Source organism: Schistocerca nitens, chromosome 5 (assembly GCF_023898315.1).
Source record: "Schistocerca nitens isolate TAMUIC-IGC-003100 chromosome 5, iqSchNite1.1, whole genome shotgun sequence".
Taxonomy (NCBI): Eukaryota; Metazoa; Arthropoda; class Insecta; order Orthoptera; family Acrididae; genus Schistocerca; species Schistocerca nitens.
In genome coordinates, this window is record NC_064618.1 from 347115952 (window position 1) to 347127292 (window position 11341).

Here is an 11341-nt window from a genome sequence, read left to right on the forward strand (position 1 = left end):
GGGATCGCAAAGTAGATTGTGAGGTCTACTTATGTAATATGCTTATGTACAGTTGTTGGCCAAATTATTTACACCTCTCAAACTCGGTGCTGTGTAGTTTTCCTTCTGGATCTGGAGGAGAGCCATGAGCTCTGTGACCACTGAAAATGGGGCACCTAAAGCCCCTTTTACACGAAAGGCTTGTCTCGATTGACTAGACAAGTGCATCTACTGCAGTGTCCTTGGCGTTTTATTTCCGTAATGGATCTCGTCTGTTTTGAGTTATTTTTGTTTACACGTCGGCGACGAAATTGCCGGAGTTGAGAGAGCTGCCTGCTGTGCAGTTTGGCATCTAAGTTGTGACGCTGATATGATGAGGGACTATTGTTTTTACGGAAAATCTAAATGTACTAACAATATGTAGGAAGAAGCTATGGCAAAAGCTTTTGTTAGTGATCAGAGCAGAATTCATAGTGGAAGTTCTTGTCCGAGGTCGTATTGTAAATTGTTCACACTCCTAAGAACTGAAAGAATAGGGAAAGAATCATCCAAAAATTTCAGAACACATACATTTATTTGCTCGAGAAAATATTACATCAGACAATATGCAGAACCCAGGAAGTAGCGACTTTTTGTTTTGTGCTTTGTATCTTGTTTTATTGCTAAGTAGTAAATAACAATATCTCGTTCAATAATTCTCACTTTTGAACTGTTCAAACAATTTTCATTAAAACACGTTTTTCTATTTAGTTTTTATTTACGCATAGTGTAGGTTTTTTCTCTGTAAAACGTAAATACTTTTTGGTTTCAGACATTTCATCTCTCTCGTAGACCATATTAGCAGGAAAAACACCATGACCTTGTGTAACTTTCGATGTGCCACAAAAGCAAAGCAACAACGTAACAAAGATTAAGACGACACGAAATCCATTTATATAATACTTGTGAGCTCTACCAGGCTAGAACGCTCGATGTCAGACAGCACACACTGGAATTTACAACACACTCGGCACAATCTATAGGTCACTGATGTCATTGACACGTGTCGTGATTGGTCGCTGATTTTCACACAGGCACGAAAGGCGCACGCACTTCGGGTAGTCTATTTTGACGAGAAAGTCGCTCGTGTAAAACGAGCTTAATGGAACGGTGGAGAGCTGCTTAGTGAAAGGGCCTCGCCAGAGACGATCCGGCAATACGCGGGCCATTGTCTGGGACAGCGGCCGCGGCCTGCTTTGTATGAAAGAGCCCTCGTTCTGGGACACGAAACCGCGGTGTGATGAATTCACCCCTGCAGTGACATCTGTAGACTTAATATTTTCCGCGGACGGCTAACACAGTAAGAGAATGGGTAGTGCAGGGATTGTGTGGTACAAACATCTCACCCAGCCTCCTGCTTTCTGGCGGAATATAGCGAGGGTGGAAGATACACGAACGGCACTGATCTGGTGAACTGCCGTGTTACGTCATATGGTCGTAGGAGACGTTGATTGATCTCTCACTATGTGAAGGGGAAGAAATTTAAAGCGATTTCAGAACAAGGGAGAATGGTGATTCGTTTCCGGCACGCCAGAAAGGAAACAACTTCACGGTGGCAAATCGGGCATGACTTCGACACGTGCAACGCGACGTCCAGTTCCATCATGCGGTCATAATAGCGGATTACATACTGTCTCCGTATCATCGAGCGCATCACACCGTGACAAACATTACGGTGAGCGTGTATGCAGCATCGGCAAGTCAGGAAGTTCAGAGGTAGAATCAACCAGGGTTGAGGACACGCATTTGCAGCAGACAAGTTCCATGACTCTTTTCACTTTATCTTCAACTAACGGGTGATCAGGCACTACTGACAATGAATTGAGCAGATATGCTTCCGGAATCATTTCCATACCCCTCTCGTAATTTTGCCTAATATTAGCTTCAACGGAACTTGCCCTAATTCTTAAGTAACTTTATTGTACATATAGAGTAAAGCGTAAAATTTTGTTTCATTACCTTGCACTTGTCTTGGTTTGATTATAACGCACTATTAAGTTAAATTTGAATGTGCGTCTTATCCTATTAATGAGCGTTTCCCTCATCCGCATTCAATTCAAAATTTGTCATTCATCACCTGAAGGTTCAATCCTAGGGCTGCAATCTTGCTTACTTTTTTAAATCCACTGTGAACATTTGACCAGCATTGGAGCTTAAGGTTGCGTCTCGGCTAGGACCAAGACCGATTCAGCTACTGTTGCAGTCAAGAGGGGTGTCGCACATGCGTCGACGATATGGCCATTAGAGGAGGGTCGTACCGGACGAGTGGCGAGAAATGCCACATATTGGTTGCAGAAAAGTCACGAGGAAAGCAAAACATTAGGGAAGACGATTTAAAGACTGGGACAGATACGTAATTTCTCCAAATCCCCGTGTACCTACATTCTGCCTACGAGAAGAAATGCTATGTCATTTGGTCCAGCACAAGAAAGAGCAGACTCGTATCGCTAAAATGGTCTGGGTGCTAATTGTGTGCTCGGCTCACACAGTTTCTGCAAATACCGCTCGCTTGCTTTCAGCAGCTGAGTAGTTGCTGCTACTTCGACGTCTATAGTCAGCAGGCAGGTAAGTGCTGTGACAAATACATATGCTATTTAACCGAAAGCTTCCGATTTTTTGTGACACTTGCTGACTGAGGACTGGAATGAGCCATAACGGTAGAGTAAGCATGCAAAAAAGGTGAAGAGGGATATGTAATTTACTTGCGCTGCTCCATTGTTATGATTGGAACGATCTGGTATGTAAATACAACTAAAGGATACTCCATACGTGGCTTGTTAACAATATTAAGAACTTCTTGTCACTGGGAAGAGAGATATACTCTTAATACAAGCTGAAACTTAAGCTCAGCCATTGATCATGGACTATGTTGATCAAACCTCTGATACCCCAAGACCACTGGAAGCAGGCCATTTATTGGACATATGTAGTTCGTTTGTCATAACTCACAGAAAGGTCAGCTTCGACGTGACAGCCAGTAATGTCCTGTGATGCTGTCATCCATACTCCCATATCCGAACAAACAATGGTGAAATGGGCAGCAGAATTGCGGGTTAAATGTTACGTTAATTAGTGGATTTGTTTCGTCATTGCAAGACTATGCCAACAGAGAGGCTGCAGCACGCATCTCCCTAATCATACATGGATGAACAAGGAAGAGCTTCCATTGACATAACTGTGGTGTCACCGCCAGACACCACACTTGCTAGGTGGTAGCTTAAATCGGCCGCGGTCCATTAGTACATGTCGGACCCGCGTGTCGCCACTGTCAGGATCGCAGACCGAGCGCCACCACAAGGCAGGTCTCGAGAGACGTACGAGCACTCGCCCCAGTTGTACGACGACGTTGCTAGCGACTACACGTACGAAGCCTTTCTCTCAATTGCCGAGAGACAGAATAGCCTTCAGCTAAGTCCATGGCTACGACCTAGCAAGGCGCCATTAACCATATCTGGAGAGAGTCTCACTTGTATTATCAAGAGCAATGTACAACAAGAAATTAAAGTTAAGTATACAAGAAGCTCCGTTCTTTTCTTTATAGCTTTCCATCAAGTATCCTGTTTCAGACCTCACGCAAGACGGCGTGAGTTGACGCGTGCCCTTTCGGCTACTTCTCAGGTGGCGTAGCTAGCTTGTTACGCCACAACAATAACAAAAATGAAAAAGTCTGTTCATCACATCACCATCAACCCAGTCCAGATAACTTATCTGCTGTAGCGGTGATTATTTGGTTTTGTTTTGCTTTAGGGCGAAAAAACAACTGGGGGATACGCGCCCAAGTCAAAACTATAGAACATGAAGACAGAGGAGTTAAAAAGAACTATACCTAAGTCCCAACTGACATAATAGAAGACAGCTGAAACAGGCATGTGAAAAAAGGGCTAAAAAAGACGATACAGAAACAGAGGTCCCAAACTAAAAATTGAATGGCCTTCGCCATATTGCTTTGGCGGATAAAAAGTAAAACGCGGTCTTTTTTTTTTGTTGGGGTTTAAGGGCGCTCAACTACTGAGGTCATTAGCGCCCAGTCACAATTGTTAGAGCACATAGAATCTAGTAAAACTCAAGGGGAGGGTGGGGGGGACACCAGAAAGTCCTTACAAAGATGCAGATAAAATAAGTAAAAGAGTCAGATGTCTTTGGACAAGCCAGTCAAAGTTATAAAACTAAGAACAAGCTGCTGCTCGAGCGTCATCAGCTAAAATATTCGGTAAAGTAGATGGCAGGGACAGGACAACACGAGATTGACTAAAGCGGGGACACGACAATAAAACATGGCGCACTGTTAATGCTTGACCACAAGGGCACTGCGGGGCTGGGTCACCGGAGAGCAGGTAGCGGTGGCTAAACCGGCAATGCCCAATCCGCAACCTGGTCAGAAGGACCTCTTCTCGCCGAGATTGTCGGGAGGAGGTTGTCCAAGCAGTTGGGAACGGTTTTACTGCCTGGAGCTTGTTTCCTTGAAGGGATGACCAAGTATCCCACCACAACGACAGAAGCCTCTTACAAAAACCCCACTAACGTCAGATGACGGGACAATGGGAGGCTGGCCGAGGCAGGAGGACTGCAGCCTTGGCTGCAGCATCAGCAGCCTCATTCCCAGGCACTCCTACATGACCGGGAACCCACAGAAAGCTGACAGGAGAGCCATCATCAGTGAAAGAATGGAGGGACTGCTGGATCCGTTGCACCAAGGGATGGACCGGATAGGGAGCTCCAAGGCTCTGAAGAGCACTGAGTGAATCAGAGCAGAGTACATACGATGAATGGCGGTGGCGGCGGGCATACTGAACGGCCTGATGGAGAGCAAAAAGCTCGGCCGTAAAGCTGGAACAATGGTCGAGGAGCCGGTATTTAAAGGTGATGGCCCCGACGACAAAGGCACAGCCGACACCATCGTCAGTTTTGGAGCCATCGGTGTAAATAAAGGTGTGCCTGGCAAGTCGTGCACGAAGTTCGACAAACCGTGAGCAATACACTTCAGCCGAAGTACCCTCCTTCGGGAGCGAGCTGAGGTCGAGATAAATATGAACCGGAACCTGAAGCCAAGGTGGTGTCGGGCTCTCACCCTCTCTGAAGGTGGTAGGGAGGGCAAAATCCAATTGTCGAAGCAGGCGACGGAAGCGGACTCCAGGGGGCAGCAGGGCAGACACATACAACCCGTACTGACGGTCGAGAGAATCGGCGAAGAAGGACTGATAAGAGGGGTGGTTGGGCATTGACAACAGCCGGCAGGCATACCGACACAGCAGTACGTCGCGCCGGTAGGTCAATGGTAATTCGGCAGCTTCAGCATAAAGACTCTCGACGGGACTAGGGTAGAAGGCTCCGGTCGCAAGACGTAACCCCCGATGGTGGATGGAGTTGAGACAGCATAAGAGGGATGGCCGAGCAGACGAGTAGACGAAGCTCCCATAATCCAGCTTCGATCGGACTATGGACCGATACAAACGAAGCAGGACAGTGCGATCCGCTCCCCAAGATGAACCACTAAGAATTCTGAAGACATTAAGGGAACGTGTACAACGGGCCGCCAAATAAGAGACATGCGGAGACCAACAAAGTTTCCTGTCCAATGTGAGCCCTAGAAACTTAGTTGTTTCCACGAATGGGAGAACAACGGGACCGAAATGTAAGGATGGCGGAAGGAACGCTTTATATCGCCAAAAGTTAATACAAACCGTCTTCTCTTCAGAGAACCGGAAGCCATTTGCCATGCTCCATGAGTATAGGCTGTCTAGACAACGCTGAAGGCAGCACTCCAGAGGGCATGTTCTCTGGGCACTGCAGTAGATCGCTAAGTCATCGACAAAGAGAGAGCCTGAGACATTAGGTGGAATGCAATCCATAATTGGATTGATCGCGATGGCAAAAAGGGCTACGCTCAAGACGGAGCCCTGAGGCCGTTCTCCTGACAATACCGAACCCACACTTACCCTAAACTTTCGATCTGTTAAAAAGGAATCAATAAAAAGGGGCAGGCGACCGCATAGACCCCACCTGTGCATAGTGCGAAGGATACCTCCTCTCCAACAGGTATCATAAACTTTCTCCAAATCGAAGAACACGGCTACCGTTTGGCGCTTTCGCAAAGAGTTGTTCATGATGAATGTCGACAAGGTCACAAGGTGGTCAACAGCGGAGCGGCGGCGACGAAAGACGCATTGAACACTGGTAAGTAGCTGTCGAGATTCAAGAATCCAGACTAACCAAGCGTTAACCATGCGCTCCATCACCTTACAGACAGCTTGTAAGAGAAATCGGGCGGTAACTAGAAGGAAGGTGTCTATCCTTTCCGGGTTTGGGTATAGGAACAATGACGGAGTCACGCCAACGCATGGGAAACTGACCTTCGGTCCAGACGCGATTGTAGGTACGAAGAAGGAAGCTTTTGCCCGCCGGAGAAAGGTGTGCCATCATCTGAACGTGAATGGCATCTGGCCCCGGAGCAGAGGACCGGGACAGTTTAAGCACACGTTCGAGTTCCCACATAGTAAAGGGGCATTATAAGTTTCCAGATTCAGCGAGTGGAAGGAAGGTCGCCGAGCCTCTTCTGCCTCTTTCCTGGGAAGGAAGGCAGGGTGGTAATGGGCGGAGCTTGAAACCTCCGCGAAAAGCCGGCCGAAGGCGTTGGAGACAGCCACAGGATCACCAAGGACCTCATTACCGGAGGTCAGGCCAGGCACCGAGGAGTGGGCCTTAATGCCCGACAGCCGGCGCAGGCCACTCCAAACGACAGAAGAGGGAGTAAAACTGTTAAAGAAGCTGGTGAAAGAGGCCCAACAAGCTTTTTTGCTGTCTTTGATGACTCTACGGCATTGCGCTCGGAGTCGTTTGTATCCAATACAATTCGCCAACGTAGGATGGCGGCGAAAGGTGCGTAAAGCACGTCGTCGAGCACGGATAGCGTCTCTACAAGCCTCATTCCGCCAGGGGACGGAAACGCGAAGTGAGGAAGAGGTAGTACGAGGAATGGAACGTTCGGCAGCATTGATGATAACAGCCGTGAGGTATTCGACCTGACTGTCACAACTGAGAAAATCGTGGTCCGGAAAGGTCGCCATGGAGGAGTAAAGTCCCCAGTCAGCTTTCGGTATGTTCCAGCTCTAAGGACGTGGGGATGGGGTGTGGTGCAGGAGACGAACGACACAGGGGAAGTGGTCGCTCGAATAGGTGTCAAAGGACATACCACTCGAACCGACGGGCAAGAGTGGTAGAACGGATCGGAAGGTCCAAGTGGGAGTAGGTATGAGAAGAGTCCGAGAGGAAAGTCGGGGCGCCAGTATTGAGGCAGACAAGATTAAGATGGTTGAAGACATCCACCAAGAGGGAGCCTCTTTAAAGGACGCAGGAGAGCCCCAAAGGGGATGATGGGCATTGAAGTCACCAAACAATAAAAACGGCGGAGGAAACTGAACAATCAGGTGCATCATGTCAGCCCGACTAACTGCGGATGACGATGGAGTGTAGACGGTACGAACTGAAAAACTGAAGGCAGAAAGAGTAATACGGAGAGCTATTGCTTGGATTGGGGTGGTCGATGGGATGGTAATAGACATCGTCCCGAACGAGCCACATGACCCCACCATGAGCTGGAATACCGTCCACAGGGGTGAGGTCATACCGCTCCGAGGTATAGTGGGTAAAGGCAATACGGTCAGTCGGGCGCAACTTGGTTTCCTGGAGACCAAGGACGAGCGGACAGTGCAGGCGGAGGAGCAGTTGTAATTCCTCCTGATTAGATCGAATACCTCTTATGTTACAATGTAAGAAGGCTATCGCTAGTCAGAAAAAAGGGGGGAACGAGACGGGTGAAGAGCTGGTCACCTCAGGCGGATCCTGTTCCATCGAATCGTCGCCAGCTGCGGCCGCTGTCCCGGGTTGCGTAGGAGCGGCAGCATCATTTGCTGACGGGAGGCCAGCTGAGCGCCTGGCAGCAGAGCATCCCGGCGAAACTGAGGACGGCCGGGAGCAGTGACTCACGGATGGAGCGTCAGACGAAACGCGCCGGGGTGGAGAGGGGGATAGAGACTACTTCTTGGAGGCCTTCTTGGAAGTCCGAGGAGGCACAGGGATGGTGGGCTGGACCCGAAGAAGGTCCTCACGCGCGGGGTCCGTTTTGGAACGCCGGACCTCGGAAGCCAGGGTCCGAAACGTTTCCCCGATGGACGCCTGAGAAGAGGATTGCTTCGAAGGCGGCGTGGGGGGGGGGGGAGGAGGAGGAAGGGTGGCCCCTGGGGCAGAGGGGGCGGGGGCTGCGGGGGAGGAGGATTTGGAAGGGAGGGATTTGGGATTCGGAGGCATAGACCCCGGATGGGGTGAGGAGGTGGAGGGGGGACAGGATAGGGGTGAGGATACTGTGGAATGAGTGGACACGACTGAGGCAAACGAAGTTGTCAACGTCACGGGATGGAGGCGGTCATACTTCTTCCTGGCCTCAGAATAAGAGAGACGATCCAAAGTTTTGAGTTCTTGAATCTTCTTCTCCTTCTGATACGCGGGGCAGTCTAAAGATCTAGGCGAGTGGATGCCAGGACAATTGACGCACCGAGGTGGTGGGGTGCATGTATGTTCCTCACGAAGAGGACGTCCACAATCGCCACAAAGGGGCTCAGCCTCACACCGTGACATGTGCCCAAAACGCAAACACCGAAAGCAGCGCATAGGAGGCGGGACGTAAGGTCGCACGTCGCACTGGTAGCACACCACCTTTACCTTCTCTGGGAGAACGTCACCCTCGAAGTCGAGGATAAAGGCCCCGGTGTCGATGCGACGGGCTTTGGGGCCGTGCTGGACTCGCCGGATGAAATGCACGCCTCGGCGCTCCAGGTTGGCCCTGAGCGAAATTTGTATCCAACAAATTAAGAGGACCAACAGAACTTTCAGAACAGACCCAGAGTACCTACATTTAAGTAAAAAGGAAATAACAGAAAAAAACATTAAGAAAATCGACAGTAATGACTGGGTGGAACTGTCAGAAAAAATGAAGGAACTCATAATATTGGGCAAACCAACGAGATAAAGAAACGTAAGTAGTTGAAATGACATGTGACGGAACAATACAAGACAGAATACAAGCCTGTAAAAAATTTAAGCGAGAAGATCTGAAAAGCGGAAGAAATCGACAGAATACAGGAGACCAGTCCGAAAATAATCCGTAGAGGAAAAAAAAGAGGTTACGAAAAACAATAAAGAGATACAAGAGTACTCCAACAAAAACACACGAAATTTTTACACAAGTCAGGGAATATGTGACTGGATGTCAGCCAACGAACTTACGCTTCAAAAGACAAGACGGAACACTGGAGATAAACTCTAGATAGAACTGAAATATAAGCGCAATAGTTCTACGTCCTACTAAACTGAAAAACCGATGCAAAGGCTACATTTCGAAATGCCAGAACCTAATCTCAATTCAAAACCCATAACATACGAAGGGATCCTGAAAATAATATCATTGTAAAATAGCAGCACATGGAGAATCTGGACAGATTGCGGAAACAGGGAAATTACACCGTGAGAACATTACACCCAAAATACACAGTCATCGAACGCATCTCCAAAACAGAAAATTTACCGGAAGAGTGGTAGTCAACCATAATACACCCACTCCACAAGAAAGGAGACAAAACGGACCGTAGTAATTACAGAGGAATATTGCTACTGCCTGTGGCATTCAAAATTCTATCCAAATTCCTGTGAAATCGGGTAGAGCCTCAATTCAGAAAGAAGGAAGATCATCCAGTGAACAGAACTAGTGCACAAGAAAAATATTAAGAAAAATAATGTCCAGGAACATCACAGTAATATCAAGAAGGCCTACGACTCCTCGGATAAACTCTCTTCAGCACACTGAAAGAAGTGAAGGTGAACAGCAAGACGAAAAATCTAATCCAGGGAACATTAACAGATGTAATATTCAAAGTGAAGTAAGTGAAGTTTGTGGGAGACATCTCCGGACCATTCGAAATCAAGCCAGGAGTGGGACAGGGAGATGTCCTGTTTCGGAGAACAATCAGGACGTGGGACAAAGGACTCAGTGGGGTAAATTTGTGGAGCCAAGGATAGAACCGTCAATGTATAACGTCTGGCCTTTGCTGCTGATACAGCAATCATAGCTAAGAGGAAGGTGAAACAGGATGTTTAGATGAAGGAGGAACCGATGGTTGTGAAGTTGGGGTAAGTAAAAAATCTTCACGAGTAGGCTCTTTTTTGGAAGTCCGGGTGACTGACTTTTGGGCTCGAGATTTAGCAGAACCCGATGAAGTGTGGGCCATAGAGTGAGCAGGCGAAAGTGGGGAAGTTGAACGGGCGATCTTTGCGCTGGCAGATCTGGCGACTGTGGCACTAAAGGTGAGGTCACGAGTCTGCGTGGCCGACTCCTTTGTTGGCCGAGGAGAAGCAAGGACAGTGCTGTATTTACCTGTCTGAGGCACAGTGGGCTTTCGATTGACGAATAATTTTCGAGCAGCAAAGATCGACACCTTTACTTCACTCTGATTTCCTGAATGAGCTTTTCGTCTTCAAAAATGGGGAGATCTCTAGAGGAAGCTGCGTGGTCACCCATACAGTTGATGCAACGAGGGGATGGAGGTGGACAAGCACCCTCATGGGCATCCTTGCCACACGTAACACATTTGGCCGGATTGGAACAGGACTGGCTGGTATGATTGAACCGCTGACACCGATAAGCAACGCGTAGGGTTTGGGACGTAAGGGCGAACGGAAATTATCTCATAGCCTGCTTTGATTTTGGATGGGAGTTGAACTTTGTCAAATGTCAAGAAGACAGTGTGGGTTGGAATGATGTTCGTGTCAACCCTTTTCATGACTCGAGGAACAGCCGTTACGCCCTGGTCAGGCAGGTAGTGTTGAATTTCCTCGTCGGTCAATCCGTCGAGGGAGCGTGTATAAACGACCGCCGCATGATGAATTTAAAGTGTGGTGCACTTCTACCCGGACAGCGAAGGTGGTGTAGCAGTGAAGTAAGCAGCAATTTTTGTGCCTGGAAGGCACTGACTGTTTCTAACAACAAGGCGCCATTTCGTAATCGGGAACAAGACTAACAGGATCTGCAGTAGCGTCGACACCTTTTTGAATAGTGAAAAGTTCGACTGTTGAGAAGTCTTGACCTTCGTCCGACAGAGAAACAACAAGGAACTGTGCCCTGATGGAAGAATTGTCCGTGGCTGAGACTCATTTACTTTCGGTTTTGAGCAGAAATTGTAGACGTAGAGGAAACCATTGCCGAAGTATCGCCCATGATTACCAGCGTCTCCTACGGCCCGCTCCTTCCTTGTGGGGGCGCTCTCTGAGGGCACTC